Consider the following 19,871-nt stretch of genomic DNA (forward strand, 5'->3'; position numbering starts at 1 on the left):
TTTGTTCAGTCCTTCATTGTTAGTTACATTTCTACGATTCTATCGCCATTTTAATCGCGTTCATCTTGTTTATCGCTTAGACTTCTTTTTTTTTAACTTTGTAGATCTGGGTTTCCACCCTGACATTCCATGCAGATTCTGTCGGTCCATTTTTCTTTCCCGTTTTTTTTTCTTTTAGCTTCATACTTATTGTCTTGGACCCTGCAACAAATTAAATTATGTAGGTCTGTAGTAATATATGTTGGGATGTATGAGTGAGGCCTATTCAGTTCTGCTTCTGCTGTTAGTTTCTTTCATTCTTGATCCGTTAGGAATGGGGGTTAGTTTTTGTTGTATTTTGTTTATTCCTAATTTGCATAGTCTATCTAGATCAGCTGTTTAATTCTCGTTACTTCCGTGGTTGTATAGGTGTCAGTTTTTTTACCTATATGACTTTTGCAGATATTCTGCATATGGGTTTCTATGTTAGTGCCCCCAGTGCAAGGTGTTTCTCGGTGTGTTCCCTCATCTATCTCCTGTAGTATTTCTATTACTTTTATATCAGAAAGCCAACCTCTCCTGATAATGTTTTCCTTAGCCAGCAATTCTTTCTACCGTTGTATTGTAGTTAGTGAACATGTTACGCAAGTCTTTCATTTGTTTCCGATATCCAAGTTCATTGGAATGACTTCTGCAATAGACTTCTAATACTATTTTATTCTCTTTTATTGTCCATTTATTTCTCTCCTTTTTTTGCTTTTTTGTATGTGCTGTTTTATTTTGTTCTCCTCTGTTTGATCTGTATTATTCTTTTATCTGAAATTAGACGAGATAATTGCTTCTCCTGCGTCTGATAAGGATGCCGCTGCTGCTGCTGATGATGATGACAATAATGATAATAATAATTTCTGTTTCCCTTTTCTGTATAGAATGATTATACGTCTTTATTTAATTCCGTACATTTCTTTTCTTCTTTGCTTTTCCATTGTTTTATTGTTAATTTTTACTTAATAAACTTCCTGACTAATATGTTTTGTAAATTTTTTATAAGTTTTATCCTGAACTAAATTTTAAATGAGCGGTATATCCTGTAAATGCCCCTAACACGTACCCGCAAAGGAGGAAACAACGGGGTAAAACCTAACGTTTATGCTGTTACGACCACCGCCAAACCGGAAGCAATAATTTTTAAAATTAAGGCTAGACAATCTAAAGAGGATTACTTTAAAAAATATCGGCGAGAAAATTGCTTAGTTGAAGGGGAAGATATTAATATTTTTAGCCAATTTTCTGATATTTGTCGTATGAAAGGTCGAACTTTAAAACGATACTGATTTTGGTAAAATCCGTCGCCTCTATTGAAAGTTTTAGGCAGACATACAAACAGACTTATATACATATATTTATATATTGGTAACTAAAAATTTTCCACCTAAACTGATGAAAAAGCTTGTCCTATCTCTGAATAGCCTTTATGTAAAATTTCAAATATTTAGACCAGAACTTGTCTGAATAATTTGGAAGAGACCGCAGAGGTCAATTTTTTTAAAAATTTTGACCCCTATTATGACCCCTTAAAATGTATTGTTTTGGGCTCAAATTCAGTTAATATGCTTGATCCCTGTCAAAAGAACATATATCTAAAATTTCAAGTGCGTAGACCCAAAATTATTGGAGGAGTTTGGTTGAGTTCCCAAAGGTCAAATCGTTGAACTTTGACCCCTTAATCGCTGAATTTCTGGCCAAAAACCGATCACATCGATTTTCCCAAATCTCAGTAATCTTTATATCAAATATCGAGTCTGTAGACAAAAATTGACAGAGTTATTGCGTAGGGAAATGTACACAGTGAGCGTTGCTGTGTGTCTGCGTCTGTGTCTGTCTGTGTGTATTTTATATATATGTGTGTGTGTGTGTGTATATATATATATATATATATATATATATATATATATATATATATATATATATATATATATATATATATATATGCGATATGTATATTCCAATGAAAAGAGGCTATTTTGGAAAATCGATTTGCTTTATTATAGTTTTATTTGGCATTTCATTAACGACGAATTAATTATTAGTTCAGATGTTATTTTCATTGTATATGTATTTGATTTAATCGCTCTGCTGAGCTTTCTATTTTTAAAAATAGATACACACCCTTTTTTATCAAATAGATACACACCTATTTTTAAAAATAGATACACACCTTTACAAGGAGAGAAGATCACTCGGTGATAATTCTTAATGAGTGTACTGTGGCCACTGGGACAATAGTTTAGTAATCGTTAGTGTTTAAAATTTGGTATAATTTGATTATTTTAGAAGAAGGCTCAACAGGAACGTTTTATATCGTACATATGAGCACATACCATGAGAATAGGGATACGTAAGAGATAATCCCTTCCGTTTATGTGTAGAGGTATCATTAATACGGGCATATATATATATATATATATATATATATATATATATATATATATATATATGATAGAGAGAGAGAAAGATTTGTTGCTGCCATTTTTAGCGATATAAACAACTTCGAAACGCTGTTTTTTTTATTTTTTGTCCGCTACCGTAACATTTTTTAAGACCTATAAACTCATATTGTTATTCGTATAACTATATGAATGATCGCCCTTATTTTGTATGGAACGTATTATTTATTTACATTATTAAATATTTTACGTGTATAAAAGTATACCTATTTTTTAATGTATATATATATATATATATATATATATATATATATATATATATGAAAATTTATTTATACAACCATTGATGGCTACATATGTGGATACATGTTTCTGTAATGACCCGGGTTTGGGGATTACGCTTTCAGGCCAAGAATTATCGTCGAGAACTGATATTTCAAACAAAAACATTTTCTTTCGTTTACAAAGTTAGAATGTAACATAGGTGGAGGTTATGAGCGGGGAGAGGATAAGTAAGGTATTTGAAAATAATAAACCTCCTCTTTTGTACTTCCCTTTTTTATATTCCGTTTTTAAGTTTATCTATCCCATCTTTTGGTTCTTACGGTATAATTACTTGAGAATTTACTGTTTTTGTCTCGTGGTCAATAATTACACCCCTTCTCCATGGCTATTGAGTGCTGATTGGTGTCTTTCACTTCACACACACGCACACACACACACACACACACACAACCACACACTTTAGAAGCAAACATACGCATATACCTATACTCAGAAGGTGATATACACCGCTCGCTATATATTACCCACATACACACGCACTGAAAACAGACAATAACTATAAAGATACATAAGAATAAAATTAAAAATAAACATAAAACCCCGAATGTTATCAACCTCCTCATGTATATATATATATATATATATATATATATATATATATATATATATATATATATATATATATACATATAAATACATATACATAGGCTTTATGTTTAATTTTATTTTTTATTTATTTGTTAATTTATTTTTATTTTATTTTTATTTTATTTTATTTATTTATTTAGTTTAGTTTAATTTCATACTTATGTATCTTTATGTCTTTTTTCAGTGTGTGTGTGTGAGTAATATGCAGCAAGCGGTGTATATCCACTCCTGAGTATAGGTGTATGCGTATGTTTGCTTTTAAAATGTGGGTGCCTCTCTGTGTGTGTGCGTGTGTGTGTGTGTAAGTGAGTGTATGTGTGTGTATGTGTGCATTGAAAGACACCGGTCAGCACTCAATAGCCATGGAGAAAAGTTTTAATTCTTGACCACGAGAAAAAATACTAAATTCTCAAGTACTTTATACTGTAAAAACCAAAAGATGGGATAGATAAACTTAAAAACGGAATATAAAAAAAGGGAAGTAAAAAAGAAGTTTATTATTTTCAAATACCTTACTTATCCTCTCCCCACTCATAACCCCCACCCATGTTACATTCTAACTTTGTAAACGAAAGAAAATGTTTTTGTTTGAAATATCAGTTCTCGACAGAAATTCTTAGCCTGAAGACGTTCTCCCACAACGCGGATGATTACAGAAGCATGTATACACATATGTAGCCATCAATGTTTGTATAAATAAATTTAATATAACTGCTGTGTTCACTCATTGAGCACACTTTGGTAGACACATATTGTTTCATTGGATGTACCTCTAGAAAACTAAACGCTACTGGCTAAATATATATATATATATATATATATATATATATATATATATTATACACACACACACACACACACATATATATATATATTAACATATAAGCCTTGTCCTTTTATGTATGTAAGCATGTATATATAGCTTTTTATGTGCCTACGAGAATTAATTAATATTTTAATACCAAATCACCTGTAATTAGACGTTGTCATGATAATATGTTTGTGTAAATGAAATCTAACTTTTCATAAAAATATATACATGTATAAGTATTTGCGGATATTCTCAGCATAACGCCTTTTTCTATTCGCATTTTCTATGTCCGGCTGTATGTGAATGTGCATTATAAATGTATTGGTATAATATCTGTTTGTGTATGTATATGTGTGTTTGTCTATGTATATTCGACTGATGTGTTTATATGTGTGTGTGTTCAGCTATTTACATGAGCTCTAAATGCGTTTCTATCTGATCAGCTCCAAAAGAAGAGAAGTTGCTGGATTACTTATAAATGAATTCCACATATCAACGCGTGGCTCGGCTAAAACTGCCGAAGGTGATAATTTGATCAAAATAATTTGTTCCTTTTTTCATACAAACATTTGGTCATCGATACTTATCGAAAGCATAGAACAATGCCAAGAGCATAATATACATTCGTGTGAAATTTCATAAAAATCGACTCAGTCGTTTTAAAGTCCAAAAGGAACGAACTCACACATGCACACATAAATTTTCTTTTATGTAATAGTAGATAGATATATAAATAGATATAAGTGACTTTGCCGCTGTGTCTCTGAGTCTTCTTTACCAAACTCTTTTCGGAATATTTTATCTACAGACAGAAAACCTTATATTTAGTATATTTGAACTCCTAATATACTTTCGCTTTTGTGTTTAGCCTGTAGGAATAACTGCTTGGGGTTCGAAACTCAAATTAAATTATTTTTTTACTCTGCAGGATGTAAATACACTAACATCTTAGTATGAAGAGATAAACATTTTAAGCTAGTATCTCCTTTACTTTTAGCCTATTTTATCCATCTGGTGATATCGACGACAGCTGAAGCGCTAAATTACTACTAGAGCGCTGACGGTTTTGGTTTAAATTTCAGTTCCGAAATAATTATTATATATATTTGGGGCAATATAATACTTAATAAAGAATTTGATTTATAATAATATGGACGGAATCGGCATTAATTAATATATCATATTGAAGCGTATTTTACGACGATCCAGCGTCGGATAACCTGCTTGTACCCGATATTCATCGTTTTATTCAAATGATATTTGTATACACACATATACAGACATATATAAGATACGTATATGTGTGCCTGTTATATGATTATGGTTTATGCCCAAGAGGTTTATCATGATGTCGAGTAGGCAATTATTTTAGCGATATTTTATATTTCATTCACTTATACTGCGGTGTTAATTTCAACGACTAATTATCTAAATTGTTTTCATAGATTATGTATCAGGTTTACACTCCTAAAAATATTTAAAAAAACATGAAATGATAAATACTCACACATAATTTAGTAGATACATCACATACGCTTGTTGAACGTGTTTCATGGTCGACTACGAAGCCATTTAGGATGATTAACCTGTCAAAATTGAAATCGAGATAAAGAGAGATACGAAGTTCTCAACTTTCTATTGTAAGCGATTATGTACATGGTGCTATGAATATATGCATATCAATACCATTTGAATATAAAATGATTAATTTATTCTGCTAATGGTGTCTAGAATAAACGATTAACAGATGAGGATATTGATTGGAAGTATGAATTACTTTGTTACAACCAGTCAAAAAAAAAAAAGAAACCTATTAAGACACTCATGCTATAATTAGTGAGGCAACTGTAAGTTAGTTAACGTCCTATATTGGATCATGATGTGTCATAGCCGTATCGTTGCGAAAAGCCGCATGCAAAGACAGGGAAATGCTATAGAGAAATGAAAGAGCGCGATATCAGTCATTTTCAATAATAACATTAAACATTATACCTACTCTAAGACAGCTGACAAAAAAAAATTAATAACATACTACAATGGCCGTTCAAAAAATAAAACCTCTTATATTTATTCTGCTGGAATCGTTCTGTGGCTAGTGCAAATTGCATAGTAATGATTACTGATATAAAACCGCCATAGCCTGAAAGTTTCGTCTGTCTGTTGCATGTACTGGCATTGTAGGATTCTTAGAAAACAACCGCTATCACTGAAGTGATGTAGTAGCAAAGATGTGTCAATGAATTCTTGACAAAAGAGCGTTGAGGATGATGGTATCTGTTAAAAGGAAATCCTGGAGCAATAAATTTTGCGCTTAGCAGTGCATTCACTCGTATTGTCACAACAGTAATAATAATCCGACTAGGAATTTTAAAGTGTGCATGTAGAATCAAACGTGCAAATCTTGATGTGTCTTATTTCATATATTCTTTCCGGAGACAAGCATAAATCCTTCCATGCATTTTATTTATGACAAAAGGTGGACTGGTAATATGTGTTTGCATTAATCGGTGCTAGATTATGCAATGTTTATAATTAAAATAGCGTGTTGCATCAATAAAAACATTTATGAAATCACCAACCCCTCAATAAGTAGTTGGTTTTATTGGTTTACACATGATAACTTTGTTTTTAAGATGATATAGTAAATAAAGTAGTACGTCGTCATTGAAAACACACTAGATATAGTCTAAATAACGGAAATAGAATTATATTTAAATTGAATAATTTTTATTGGTACTAAATTAACACATGAAGCATTTCAATAGCACAAAATAAAGAAATCAAATAATAAGTAATTGCAAAATATTAAGATGAGTAGATTATGATGGATTAAAATGGACTAAATAAGAATATAGGTTTGAAATGAAGTAATTTAGAAATTTAACCTAGATTGCTATAAAGAGTATTATGTGAGAACTAAAAGTGTAAAAGTAAGTGTACTAGATTAATAAAGACACAATCAAAATAGTGAATACAAATATAAATGAATTTCGATAAATGTGGGAAAATTACAACATCTCGATATACTGAATGATACAGAATTAGTAAAATCTAAAAAGATATTCAAGATGCCACGTTTATATTAAGAGAAGGTTGAAAATGATAGATTTAAGATTTAAATTAATAAAAGAACTAGTATGAGATGCAGATGAATACACACTATAATATTAAAAAAAACATTTTATTTATAGGTGTTCTTTAAAGAATAGCAGGTCAAAATGAAGGGAAAACAAATACATGGTAACATGTAAAGAAAAATGTATGCGAAACTAATGCAAATTTAGAAATGAACAGCTGGACTGATAGAGACTAAAATCTGACAGGTGTAGGCTACGAGTCGGGGAGAAAATAAAAAAAAATAAATCCGAGAAAAATAATTAAAAAAATATAAACACATTTAAAGAATAAAAGAATATATACAAAAAGAATTGCAAAAATATACTCTAAAAGTAAGAAATACAAAAAGAATTGTAAAAATATACTCTAAAAGTAAGAAATACAAAAAGAAGTACACAATTCGAAGGTAATCGAAAGATGAATAAAAAAAGAAATGAAATAAAATGAGGAAAAACGAAGTCAATCCAAATTGTTTGTTCCCTTGAAATACGAATTATATATATATATATATATATATATATATATATATATATATATATATATATATATATATATATATGACAAATGTGTTTTGGTGTCTAAAGTTTAGATATGTTTGGAATATTTTTGCAGAATATAATGTATAAATTTGTCCAAATTGTTGCAAAATAATTTTAACACATTAGAAAATACATCATATGATGCTTATTTTTCAACAGTATATATATATATATATATATATATATATATATATATATATATATATATATATATATATATATATACACACTCTCTTTTAGCTGAAACCGCATTTATTGAAATGCATTATTTTAATTGTTTGCAAACTATTCCCATTTCGCTTACTAAATTTTATCTCTCTTGAACCTAAAGTCTGATGGCTACTTATTTCAGCGTCTTCAAGCCAAACGTATAAGGATCTTAAGCTTTGTATCTTAGTTTCTTTTCAACCAGCGAATCTTTAAATTATTACAATTTCTCAAGTCTGACTGATATATATATATATATATATATATATATATATATATATCCGTATTCCTGTTTGCTCGTTTGTTTGTTCCCAATTTGATTAATACATACAAAACGTGTCTTTCTTTACTCTTTTATTTATTTCTATATATAATATGATACTTGGAAGAATATACAATTAAGAGATCACCTTATTTCCATATGACATTAAGAACCATTTATTTTACTAAAAAGCTGTATCTTAGTTAATATTTCTAGCGAGAGAATTATTATACGTATACTATTTTAAATTGTTATTTAATAACTCATAAACAACAACTATATTGATAATATATTTAATTTAATTTAATTTATTTTGGAATTAATATTTCCAACAGCGACCCTTTTTAAAACTATTTTAAGGGCTATTTTCCCCTGGGTGCTATATATAAAAAAAACGAACGTTTACCAAATATCATTCTAGCTGGAAAATAATTCCGTGTAGATAGAAAAATGTTTGGCTTTTATTGATTTTTTTAAATATAAAAAAAAAAACACTTCCGAAAAAACTGAAAAGATTTCATTTGTTTGTGTTATTTTATTCCGTACGGCAATACAGGAATCGGTACATTTTTACAACGTAATTCAGCGCCGTTTAATACCAAAAAAAAAAATGAATATCTATTGCACCCCTCTAAATTCCACAATTTAAAATGTTGTTTTCTGTTTTCGCGTTGATTTCATCGATCACAAACTTATTTAGTTTAATTAAAAAAGTCACTTTATCCGACGTGAGCCAGCGGCGTTTAACCCCTAAAAATTGAGATATACTTCTTTGCAGCCTAATCCATTTAAACAGCCTTTATAAATATTATTAGTTTGCAGAAGTGTAAATAATGCTAAAATATTCGCAATTTAAAAAAAAAATAACAATTTAGGGCGGGGGATCACATTTTGATATAAATTTAACGTAAAATGAGCACCCACTTTTTGGTCACCAAGCGTTCAACGACATATGTAACTTCTAGCATTTTATTAAAGTTTGGCGATTGATGGGGAGGGCAAAAACTGGGGGTAATAACATTGGAAACATAAAATAAGGATAAATTTAATTATTTTTTATGAGACTATTCTCTACTTTCACCAAACAAGATAATAAACAAAACAAAGCCCACAATATGGCAAATTCATTTTTTTTGAGTGGGGATTACATTAGAAACATAAAACGACAAATAAAAAGCATATCGAAACGCCTCCCTAAAAAAAGCAAATTTATAATGTCCTTTATTTACAAAAAAAAACAGTAAGAAAATGCGCTAACAAAAAATAAAGGTAAATGTGTAGTTAAGCGGCGTAATTTATTTGAGAGACAAAAAATTATAAAACCCAAAGTGAAATAAAACAAAAAAAATATTTCCGTTTTATCGTTTTTTATTAGATTAAATGTGCAAGCCTTACACGTTTAAACTTTGGCCTTTTTTAGGTTTGTCAGATTGGCTTTTTTAAGGCCCAATTTGGCTTTTTTTACGCTCTTTCATGACAAAAAAAGATGGCTGCCAAAAATATATTTTCTGAAAGAGATTAAACAGGCTAATCTGCCAACCCTTAGAAAGGCCAAATTTTAAAAGCAATATAGGGGCATCGAATAATAAATATAAATGATAAAACATAGTAGAAATGAATTTTCTTTCTGGTTTTTAAGACATGTTATAATATATACTTAAATAATAATTCATTAAGCAAAGTCCGTAAACCGTAAACTACCAAAAAGTTAAGTTCAGATTGAAATGTTCTATAAAATGAGCCGTAACAATACTCTTAATAATCGATCGTGGCTAACCAACAATATTTTACTTAAAAATGAAATATGATCGACCGATTGCAAGACGAAGCGCTAAATACATATTCTAAAGGGCATTTTCAAACAAAGTTCCTCAAGGAAGTGACGTCGTAAATGTGAGTTTTGATTTTTCTTTTACTTAGAAATAGTAAGCGGTCTATTCCTCTAATCTGTGTCAATCGTGCAAATTCTGGGAGGCATCAAATAAATAGTGTTGATATTTTGTAGAGTCTAAGTCGTGTGAGGTATTAAGTGTGTGTTACTAAATCATTTATTTTGTTTGGCATCATGTTTTGAGACATGTTTGACAGCTTCGTTTTCGTCTTGATCTTCAAAGTTCTTTTCTTCAAATGATTTCCTCACAAACTGTCATATTTATGTTCTTCACCTTTAGAAACTTCTGATCTTTACGTCTTCCTTGAGATTATCTTTCTTGTTTTTGTTTCCTGTTATCTTCCTTATTCTGTCGATTTCTCACTGTACATCTGATGCTTATTCTTCATCGTCTTTTTTATTGTAATTGTTTGTAAAAAATACTTAATGATTTCCTTGCTTATCTTAATCATCCAATTTTTATTCTTTTACTTCGTTTTGCTTTGATTATTTTGTTCCACTTTCGTGTGACATTTCCTCGTATTTTTCTTTATCTCCCATGTTTTTCCTATTCTTTCATAGTTTTCCTCTTTTTATCAATTATTATTGTTATGGTGTAGTTAACACCCAGATATAGTATATAGTATGGATTCGTCTGACATTATGCCGCCCAGCAGAAAATATCTGCGTAGTTTAATCGCTCGCATTGAACACCGAGGCGTGTTCTCCTTAATATTGTTAACCCTTAAACAGGACGACAAAAAATATGTTTATTGTTGTTGCGATTGCTACAAGAAAAACGCCTCTATAAGGTGGCTTATTATATCCACGTCGAAATGCGTTTAATGCACCTGACTGAATTAAATATTATTATTAATCCCAAGGAGTTTTCACGTAGGACATAACAAGAGATTTCCCTGTTAACAAGCTGAGGTGCTTCCTGGAACATAGATGACAAAAAATCTTCCTAGACTTTTTAGTAACGTCACCAATTTTCGATAACATTTGCAAATGAATTTGCGTTATCGCAACAGCCATCTTCTAGATATTAACCTGGTGCTACCAGTTCAAGCTGCCAGAAGATTTTGCCTTCCTGCGATAAAAGCCATTTCGAATTAATGATTGTATTTGATTTCTTTTTTACAAAACTATTATTCTGCAAAACTACAAATACAAATAACAGCTCCCCATTTCCCTGTTCTCCATTGTTCTTCTTCCCTTTTCTCTTTCTCTTATTTCTTGATGGTTTCCTCGCGTAAAACGTACAAACATTTTCTATCTCCATTTTCAAAACTCATTAATGTTCGGCAGAGTGAAGGAACACAACAACGAAAGCTGATAAAAGACAAGAAAACAACATACTACGAATAAGTGAATGTAGATATAAAGATAGTGAAGAATAAAAACCTACAAAATAACTGAATGCAACATGAATCACTCTAAAGGGTTGATGTACTATGAAACAAATTAACTACACTAAACATAACAAATAGATGATTGAATATATAAAGAACGTAAAACATTGAAAATAAATTTACACAATTAACCGCCATGTCGGTAAGGTCCCGGAATACACTGACTGCAGAAGTTAAAACTCTCTCAGTGGGGACAATTTTGGCCATAGGTAATGCTATCGAACGGTATCCTGGTAGTTAAGCATATTACGACCCGGATCCATGTGACTGTGGGTATACAACACTCAACTTTAACATTTACTTCGACTAAACAGGTGGTCGGAGAAACCCAACTCGATCTATCGCCTACTGATGATAAACCCTGATAACAGTAAACACTAAAAAATATAAAATACAAATACATCGACACAAAACATATACAAATAGTAGAGGGCGATGGCAAGAACCAATCCGATAGTGAAATTATAAATAACAATAACACACTGTATTATCCCTTGACGTGGTCACGTAAATAAAATTGCCACATGGATCTACACCGACTGTGTGAGTATAATTAGCCTTATATCCCTGAACTGTTAAGAGACATGAGTTTCCACCTAATATCTCGCTCTACAGGGTTTAAAGGAGGTAAAGGAGCATATATGATAATTCAGCATAAAAATAGATGACATAAAAACTGAAAATACCGCATCCTGAATCTAACACAGGCAGTGATGAGGGAAAAAAAACGGAGACTAATACAAAAACTAAAATATGCCTAGTAATCGACATGGACCAGATAAGCAAGAGGCAAACTTTAAGAAAATGCCAAATTAGTAAGATATAAAGTGCGAAATGACCCTCCTTGGGAGATTAGATTAATCTCAAGGCATAATTAGCAGCAATAAACAAGCTGTTGCCCTACTAGAAGAGATGATAAACGAATCAAATTACAGGAGTTCATAGAACCTTAAAGAATATCTATAAAATAATGGAAAATGTTTATTAATACATACACACTAATATTCAATATTCCAATAGTCCTAACAAATTTAAAATAGGCTACAAAATAGACCTTGTAGAGATATACATCCCTTTCACATTAAGACGTGTTAAATATAAAAAAATTGATACAACAGAAACACATGCAGTGGAATGAGCACACGTGCTTTTTGTGGTTCGAAAGACAGAAGATATAATACAGAAATGCGTTATAAAGAAACTAAACACTCTAATTGTATACGAAAACAACTTGCATTTTTATATTGTATTTTCTTCTAATATGGAACACAACGATTATAAATTTCGATTGTTTAATGATCTACATTCTTATATCTAAATTATCTTGTATTTCTATTGTTTGCAGGTAAGTGAAAATTGGCTGTTTTCTTTGTGATTATATGGCTAACCGAATTAAAATATATGAAACCTGAAAATTGGTTTACATAAGAAAACGGTAAGTAAAAAAATAGCGCAATATATCTTTACAATGTGTGTGACTTCATAATCCACATATCAAATAATAGAATTAAACAAAGATGTGTGTTACTCTATATGACTTTAAAACTCTGATATATTTTTCTCATGTTCCTGGTCAATGCTTTCGTTTTTATATTTAATAAACACTACGTATATCTATTTTATATTTGTTGAAGTAATCTTTTATATTATTGATTGATTATCATAGATATCATTGAATATTAAAGCAATGAAATTTTATTGATAAAACTTGTAAACATTATGAATTAATGCGATTTTATCTAAGAAAAATTGAATTGCATTTAGAACGTATTGATAATGAATATCTCGAAAAATTATCTCTTAAAATATCAAAGACAATAATTTTAAACCGTTTGTTTACACTGATGTCAGGTACTTAAAAAATATAGTGAATAAAAGTAAATATTTATTTTAAGTATATTATTTTTTAAGAAATGCATGAAGCCTCATGCATGAAAAATGTACATCTAAGCTACTAGTGCCGTGTTTTTAATAGGAAAATAAATTACGATTCCCTAGTTTTCGAGATGTTATTATTTAATGGGTCCTTTTGTCACGAATGTGACATTTATAGTTTTCATAAATATAAATATAAATTAAAATTGTTGAATAAAAAATTGAATACAATGTTACATACAGACTATTTTGACTTTTAATTAAGATCTTTTTAATACGCTTTTGGTGCGTTATGTTAAAACAGTGTTTCTTCATTTATTAAACATGACCAGCGCCAGAATCCAACAAAATATTCATTGTAATAACTAATTAACAAGAAATTACCGTGAGACATTTCAAATTTGAGGTAAAGATGTTTTAGCTATTCATTAGGGAAACACCTTCTATGATAGTTATTTTTTTAATTCTAACCAAAGAAAGCATCTGAAATGATGGATCATATAAAGATATAAATACTCATACATGTACGCATATATATATATATATATATATATATATATATATATATATATATATATATATATATATATATATATGAGTGTGTGTCTCTGTGTGTTATTTATTTGTTTTTGTTTGAGATATACGGCGTGATTCGAAATCGAGACACCATGTTTAGAAGCAGGTCTGCTGGATTCATGGCGTTTTATGCAAATGCTATTTATTTGTTTGTTTTTTGCGATACTTAGGAATTAATACAATGATTTATACGAAAGTGCATTTTTATCTAAATGTGAGTTGGAAATAATTTAACCTTTACCAATTTGTACGCGCAAAGTGGGAGCATCATACATTTTCTTAAAAATATAATTATCCACTGACAGATGTTTTGTCGTCTACGACTCATGAGGATGATCCAGTAGTCGCACAAGTAGAGGTGTAGGCTTCTAATCATGGGGTCCCGATTTCAAATCTTGCTAGATTCAACATTCAGATAGAATTAAGTAAAATAATAATCTGGACATTATTAATACTATAATATTGTACTTTAACGTATACTTTTATAATTTGCTTTTGTTTATTGATATTCATATTAAACACCCTTTCTTATTCATTTAAAACTAAAATAAAACTTTGTTATATATGGAACGTGGGATTGCATTCATCGGTAAAAGATCTAGCTAATTTGCATATTCTTTTTAGCATTCATTTTAATTAATTCCATACTATTGTTTTCGTTTCTGTATGTACTGGTCATCTTCAGTAAACTATTAAGTGTGATTATATTCATGCAGCTATTCTACAGGATTTGTACTTGCGTAATATTTGCATAAACATTATAGTAAACACCAACATATTTCTCTATATACTCATGAACGCGAATATATATATATATATATATATATATATATATATATATATATATATGTGTTTTAAAAATGGCTATTAAATGCCTCTGATATTTTTTGTCTACTGACATGAAAATATATATATGGTATTCGAACCCATGCGGAATTTTACATTTAGGTTTTAGCCGGGGAAAATCGGTACAGAAGTGTAAAAAAAAAAAAAAAAAAAAAAAAATTGCAGGTGAAGGTCGAACGACGGCATTACGAATATTCATGCCTTTCATAATAGCTATTAGTTCATGTTTTAATTTTTAGTCTTGCAGCAAATATGTCTTAATATGACAGGCATTAACGTCAGAAATAAAATAAATCGTAAACTTAACGTTTTGATTAAGATTCTCGCTGGTGACGCACGAGTCATTTTTTTTTTTTTTTTTACTTTTTAAATCTTTACCATATATTGAGTCCAATATAATAATATAATAAATACTAAATATCCCTTAATAAAATATCACACTGAGGTGTTGTCCGGCATGCTATTATATCAATAAAATTAATAGAAAACTTTTCTTTTTATTTGCTTTTAAATGAATGTTATAAAGCACTTAGACAAATTTGCTTCTTCATCGGTTTGGAGAAGCATTTTTTTCTGTTCTCATAGGAAATTGTTTCATTCAAATACGCTGATTTTATATGTTATCCTAACCTCCATTTCTATTCGATACATTATAACTGCGCGAGAAGGAGTTACGGCCCTTCTTACTCTTTAAGTCCTTATGACTTGAATGGTAATAATACATTAAACAATATAATTTATGCATCAAAGTTTTCGTTAAGTTTTGTATTACATGCTGGCTGATATATTTATTAGGACTACTCTGCTGATTTGCAAATGGCAAACTGCACAATAAACATATTTGAATTTTGATTTATGATACTATTGGAACACAGGGCCCGATAACGATAAAATTATAATAATACGAATGCAATGTATTAGGGAAGGTATTATTATTATCCAAGTGTTCAATATTTAAACTTTTCGCATCTTAAAGATAAGTAATATTATTGCCAGTAGAGGTATTGGAAAAAATTGAGACCGCTAAAATAAATTCCAAACGTTTTCTTCGCAATGAATTTATTTATCAAACTATAGAAAAAAAAACTAGTAATTTTACATTAGAATTTAAATAAAATAAAATATATTTTTTCAAGTTGTGAAAAAAATTATATATCTTCGATCTTATATGGTTTCAAGATGAATGCATACGAACACATACAAGCAAACACACACACACGCACACACATACACACACACCCACACAATTCCCGGATACTGCTACTATTAAAATCATATGAAATATTAACTGCAATTATATTTTTTTACAGAAAGTATTTTAAAAATAAACATTTTTAATTCAATGGTAATACTGTTTGTTTATTTTTTTACACACGCACACACACACACACGCACACACACACACACACACACACACACACACACACACACACACTAATAAGGCCCCGTTTCTAAGTGTTTTTCCGGAGGAAATGAAACGTTGGTTATGAATAGTTTATTATATTCAAAACATCACATAAATACACTAGGGTCTTCGGCCTTCGTTTCTCCGTTTTACAGCATATGTTCTAGATGGCCTCTATTTAGCTTTTGTTTTTTTTTGGGGGGGGGTCACCCTGTATATACATGTATATATATATGCACACATTTATGTACATAATATATATATATATATATATATATATATATATACTAGACTACCTATGGCCCGTTGGGTCAGTATAAATTAACAATGGAATTAATGCATGTACACTTTTTACGTAAGGAAAATAGTGTTTTGTGACGTAACAGAAACATTTCTATAAAAGTATATACAAATGAAAAAAGAATATAGATAGATTTCTATGAGTCGTTCTATTTATAATTATTTATTCTTGAAAAAAAAAACATACAGCCATTGAATTATAAGTGGTTTGCCATACTTATAGGTAAATGTGCACTGAACAGATACCATAATACTTAAAGTTAAATTCACATTTTTAAATATCTTTTAATTTAAATGTGAAAAAAATGGGTCGCTGAAAACGTACACAGTAAAACAATACATTGTAAAATAGTAGATTTATTTGTAAGAAAATTGCATTAACATAACTTAAACCTAACACGGAACTGAACAATTTAAAAAAATGCAGAAAGTATTAACAATTGTTTATTTGGATAATTTAAAACGCAGAAAAAGTGAGGCCGCTGAAAACGTACACAGTAAAAAAATACGTTGTCAACAGGTCAAAGTTTATTTATTTGTGAGGAAATTGCGACTGTATAGTTGTAATACAGAATAGTTGCAAAAAAATGTTATATTAGCTATAGAATTAATGTATGAGCATGACACTTGTGACGTAAAGAAAATAGTTTTTTGTGATGTAACAGAAACATTTCTATGAAAGTATATTAAAATGAAAAAAAAAGAATATAGATAGATTTCTATGAGTCGTTATGTTTATAATTGTTTATTCTTGAAACAATAAACTTACAATTGAATTATAAGTGGTATGCCATACTTATAGGTAAATGTGCACAAAACAGATACCATAATACTTAAAGTTAAATTCAAATTTTGAAATATCTTATAATTTAAACGTGAAAAAAATGGGTCGCTGAAAACGTACACAGTAAAACAATACATTGTAAAATAGTAGATTTATTTGTAAGAAAATTGCGTTAAATAACTATAAAGTTATACGGAAAAGAAAGATGTAAAAAAATGCAGTAGTAGAGTAGTAGTAGAGAAAATACATGTCAACCAGTAGTAGTAATAGAAGGATAAGGAAGAGGAAGTGTAGTAGTAGTAGTAGTAGTAAGAGGATGGTAGAGGAGTAGTAGCACTAGTAGTAGTAGTGTTGTAAAGCGGAGAAGTAATAGTAGTAGCAAGAAAAGTAGGCATAGTAGTAGGAGGAGGAGGATAGTGCGCAAGCAAACAACCAAGAACGACAGAGTTTTAGTATTATATATATATATATATATATATATATATATATATATATATATATGTATACGATGTATATATATGTGCATTCATACATATTCATACACACATATAAATATATATATATATATATATATATATATATTATATTTTATGACTGTTTTATCTGTTCAGTTACATATGTTTTGGTTGCTGGGCCATATTCACGAACTAGCAGCCTCGTCAGACCTTAAAGAAATGTCTATTATTATATGGAAGAACGATTTTAAATCAAATACGAGAAAAAAATTAAGTAAAGAGAAAATAAGTGGGGAGGGATCGACAATAATTCAGTTTTGAAGTTTAGATTGTAGTGTCTGGGGGTTTGTATATTCAGCTAGAATAATAAGATTTAGCTGTTTTTATTAAGATTGTTTAGCTATACACTGGAGTGTATGAATTGATTGGGGGAGAAAGATAGAAAGGGAGAGAAAACGGGTTGAATGCGTGTCACATGCGTTTGGCAAGGGTTCATTCTCGAACGCTCGCAGTGGCCAGGGTAAGTCCAAACGTACATTCGATAATGAATTGTTTTAGGCCGTTAAGAGTGAATACATGTGCCAATACACACGCATATACGCAAACATACATATATATATATATATATAATATATGTATACATACATATATACACACGTATATATACATAACTACACATGTATATATAAAAAATATATAAACATACATGCACACAAGCACATATGCACATACCTATATATACGTATACACACATGTATACACATATATACATATATATACACGTATATACCTATATATATATATATATATATGTACACACATACACATACTATTATACATATATGTATAGACACATATATCCAATAAAATATTGATGTATATACATATATAGTCATACATACACACACGTGCAAACATACATCCATACACTTATATATTAACATACATGCCCATAAATATATACATATACATACACACACATATACATAGATATGTATCTGCTTATACTACGTAAATAAAGTAAAGTTAGGATAAATAAATAAAAGGGTATAATTTATAATGGGAGTTTAAGATAAGTTCCATTACATGTTATGGTTTTATATTTAGGGGCCTGTATGCATTTGCATTGCTCATACAGGGGGGGTTAAGCTATATCGACCTGTAGAAAAAAATATATATGAAATAAAATTTTAGATTTTTAAATAAAAAAATAAAAATAAAGATAACGAAAAATATATAACAGAATGAGTTAAAAATAGAATAAAGATGATAGAGATTATATGAGGAAGGGGCGAAAGAATAATGATTGTAAATTAAATGCGGTGAAGGTGTAAATGTGTGGAAAGGTCAACTTTTATTTCCTTAAATGGTGACGGTGTATATATTGGTTAAATTTATATGTATCGGCGATGTAAATGTAAGCAGTAAGGGTTATTAGTAAGACTAGGATATGCAGAGATAGGTTGAGCTATATTTATGGTTATATGGTTAGTAGGATATCTAAGAGTTTAAATGTGATTTGACCTACATATAAGGCCGGAAAGTTTATAGGGCAAAGAAAATAAAGGGAGTGGTTAAATTTTAGTAAGTTAGGGGTTCTTGTGGTTTCGTTATGTTCACACACACACACACACACACACATATATATATATATATATATATATATATATATATATATATATATATATATATATATATATGGCGCCTAATTTGGTGTTTTGGGAAATGGTTATGTAAAGCTTCATGTTGCTTTACTTCAGGTATCAAGCAGGAATCAGTGTGTCAACGTGATTGTGCCGTATAATATATATATATATGTATATATATATAAATATATATATATAAAGTTATATATATATATATATATATATATATATATATAAAGTTATAAAAAATATATGGCAATTAAGTTACACAGAATATTCCACGTTTTCTCCACGCTAGATTCCTTAGGCTTATGCGAAGAGTAGCGGTTGTCTCGCGTTTAGATATGCGCACATTCTATTGAGTTTTAAGTTAGCCAATCAGCTTCCTAGTTTCCACCACTCCC

The 19,871-nt window shown here is 29.7% G+C and overlaps 1 long non-coding RNA gene across 3 annotated transcripts in view; it reads left to right on the top strand.

The window, feature by feature from the left end:
- Positions 1–19,871, top strand: part of LOC145292079 (uncharacterized) — a 564,064-nt gene that overhangs the window by 330,612 nt on the left and 213,581 nt on the right. The window contains exon 2 of one of the 3 annotated variants that reach the window (XR_013869544.1): positions 12,926–13,944. The exons of the other annotated variants lie outside the window; for them this stretch is intronic. This is a non-coding gene — a long non-coding RNA (uncharacterized LOC145292079). Of the gene's footprint in view, positions 1–12,925; positions 13,945–19,871 lie in introns of those variants that run through there. 3 annotated transcript variants of the gene reach the window in all.

This window comes from Euprymna scolopes, chromosome 13 (assembly GCF_053919585.1).
Source record: "Euprymna scolopes isolate OS-2025 chromosome 13, ASM5391958v1, whole genome shotgun sequence".
Classification (NCBI taxonomy): Eukaryota; Metazoa; Mollusca; class Cephalopoda; order Sepiida; family Sepiolidae; genus Euprymna; species Euprymna scolopes.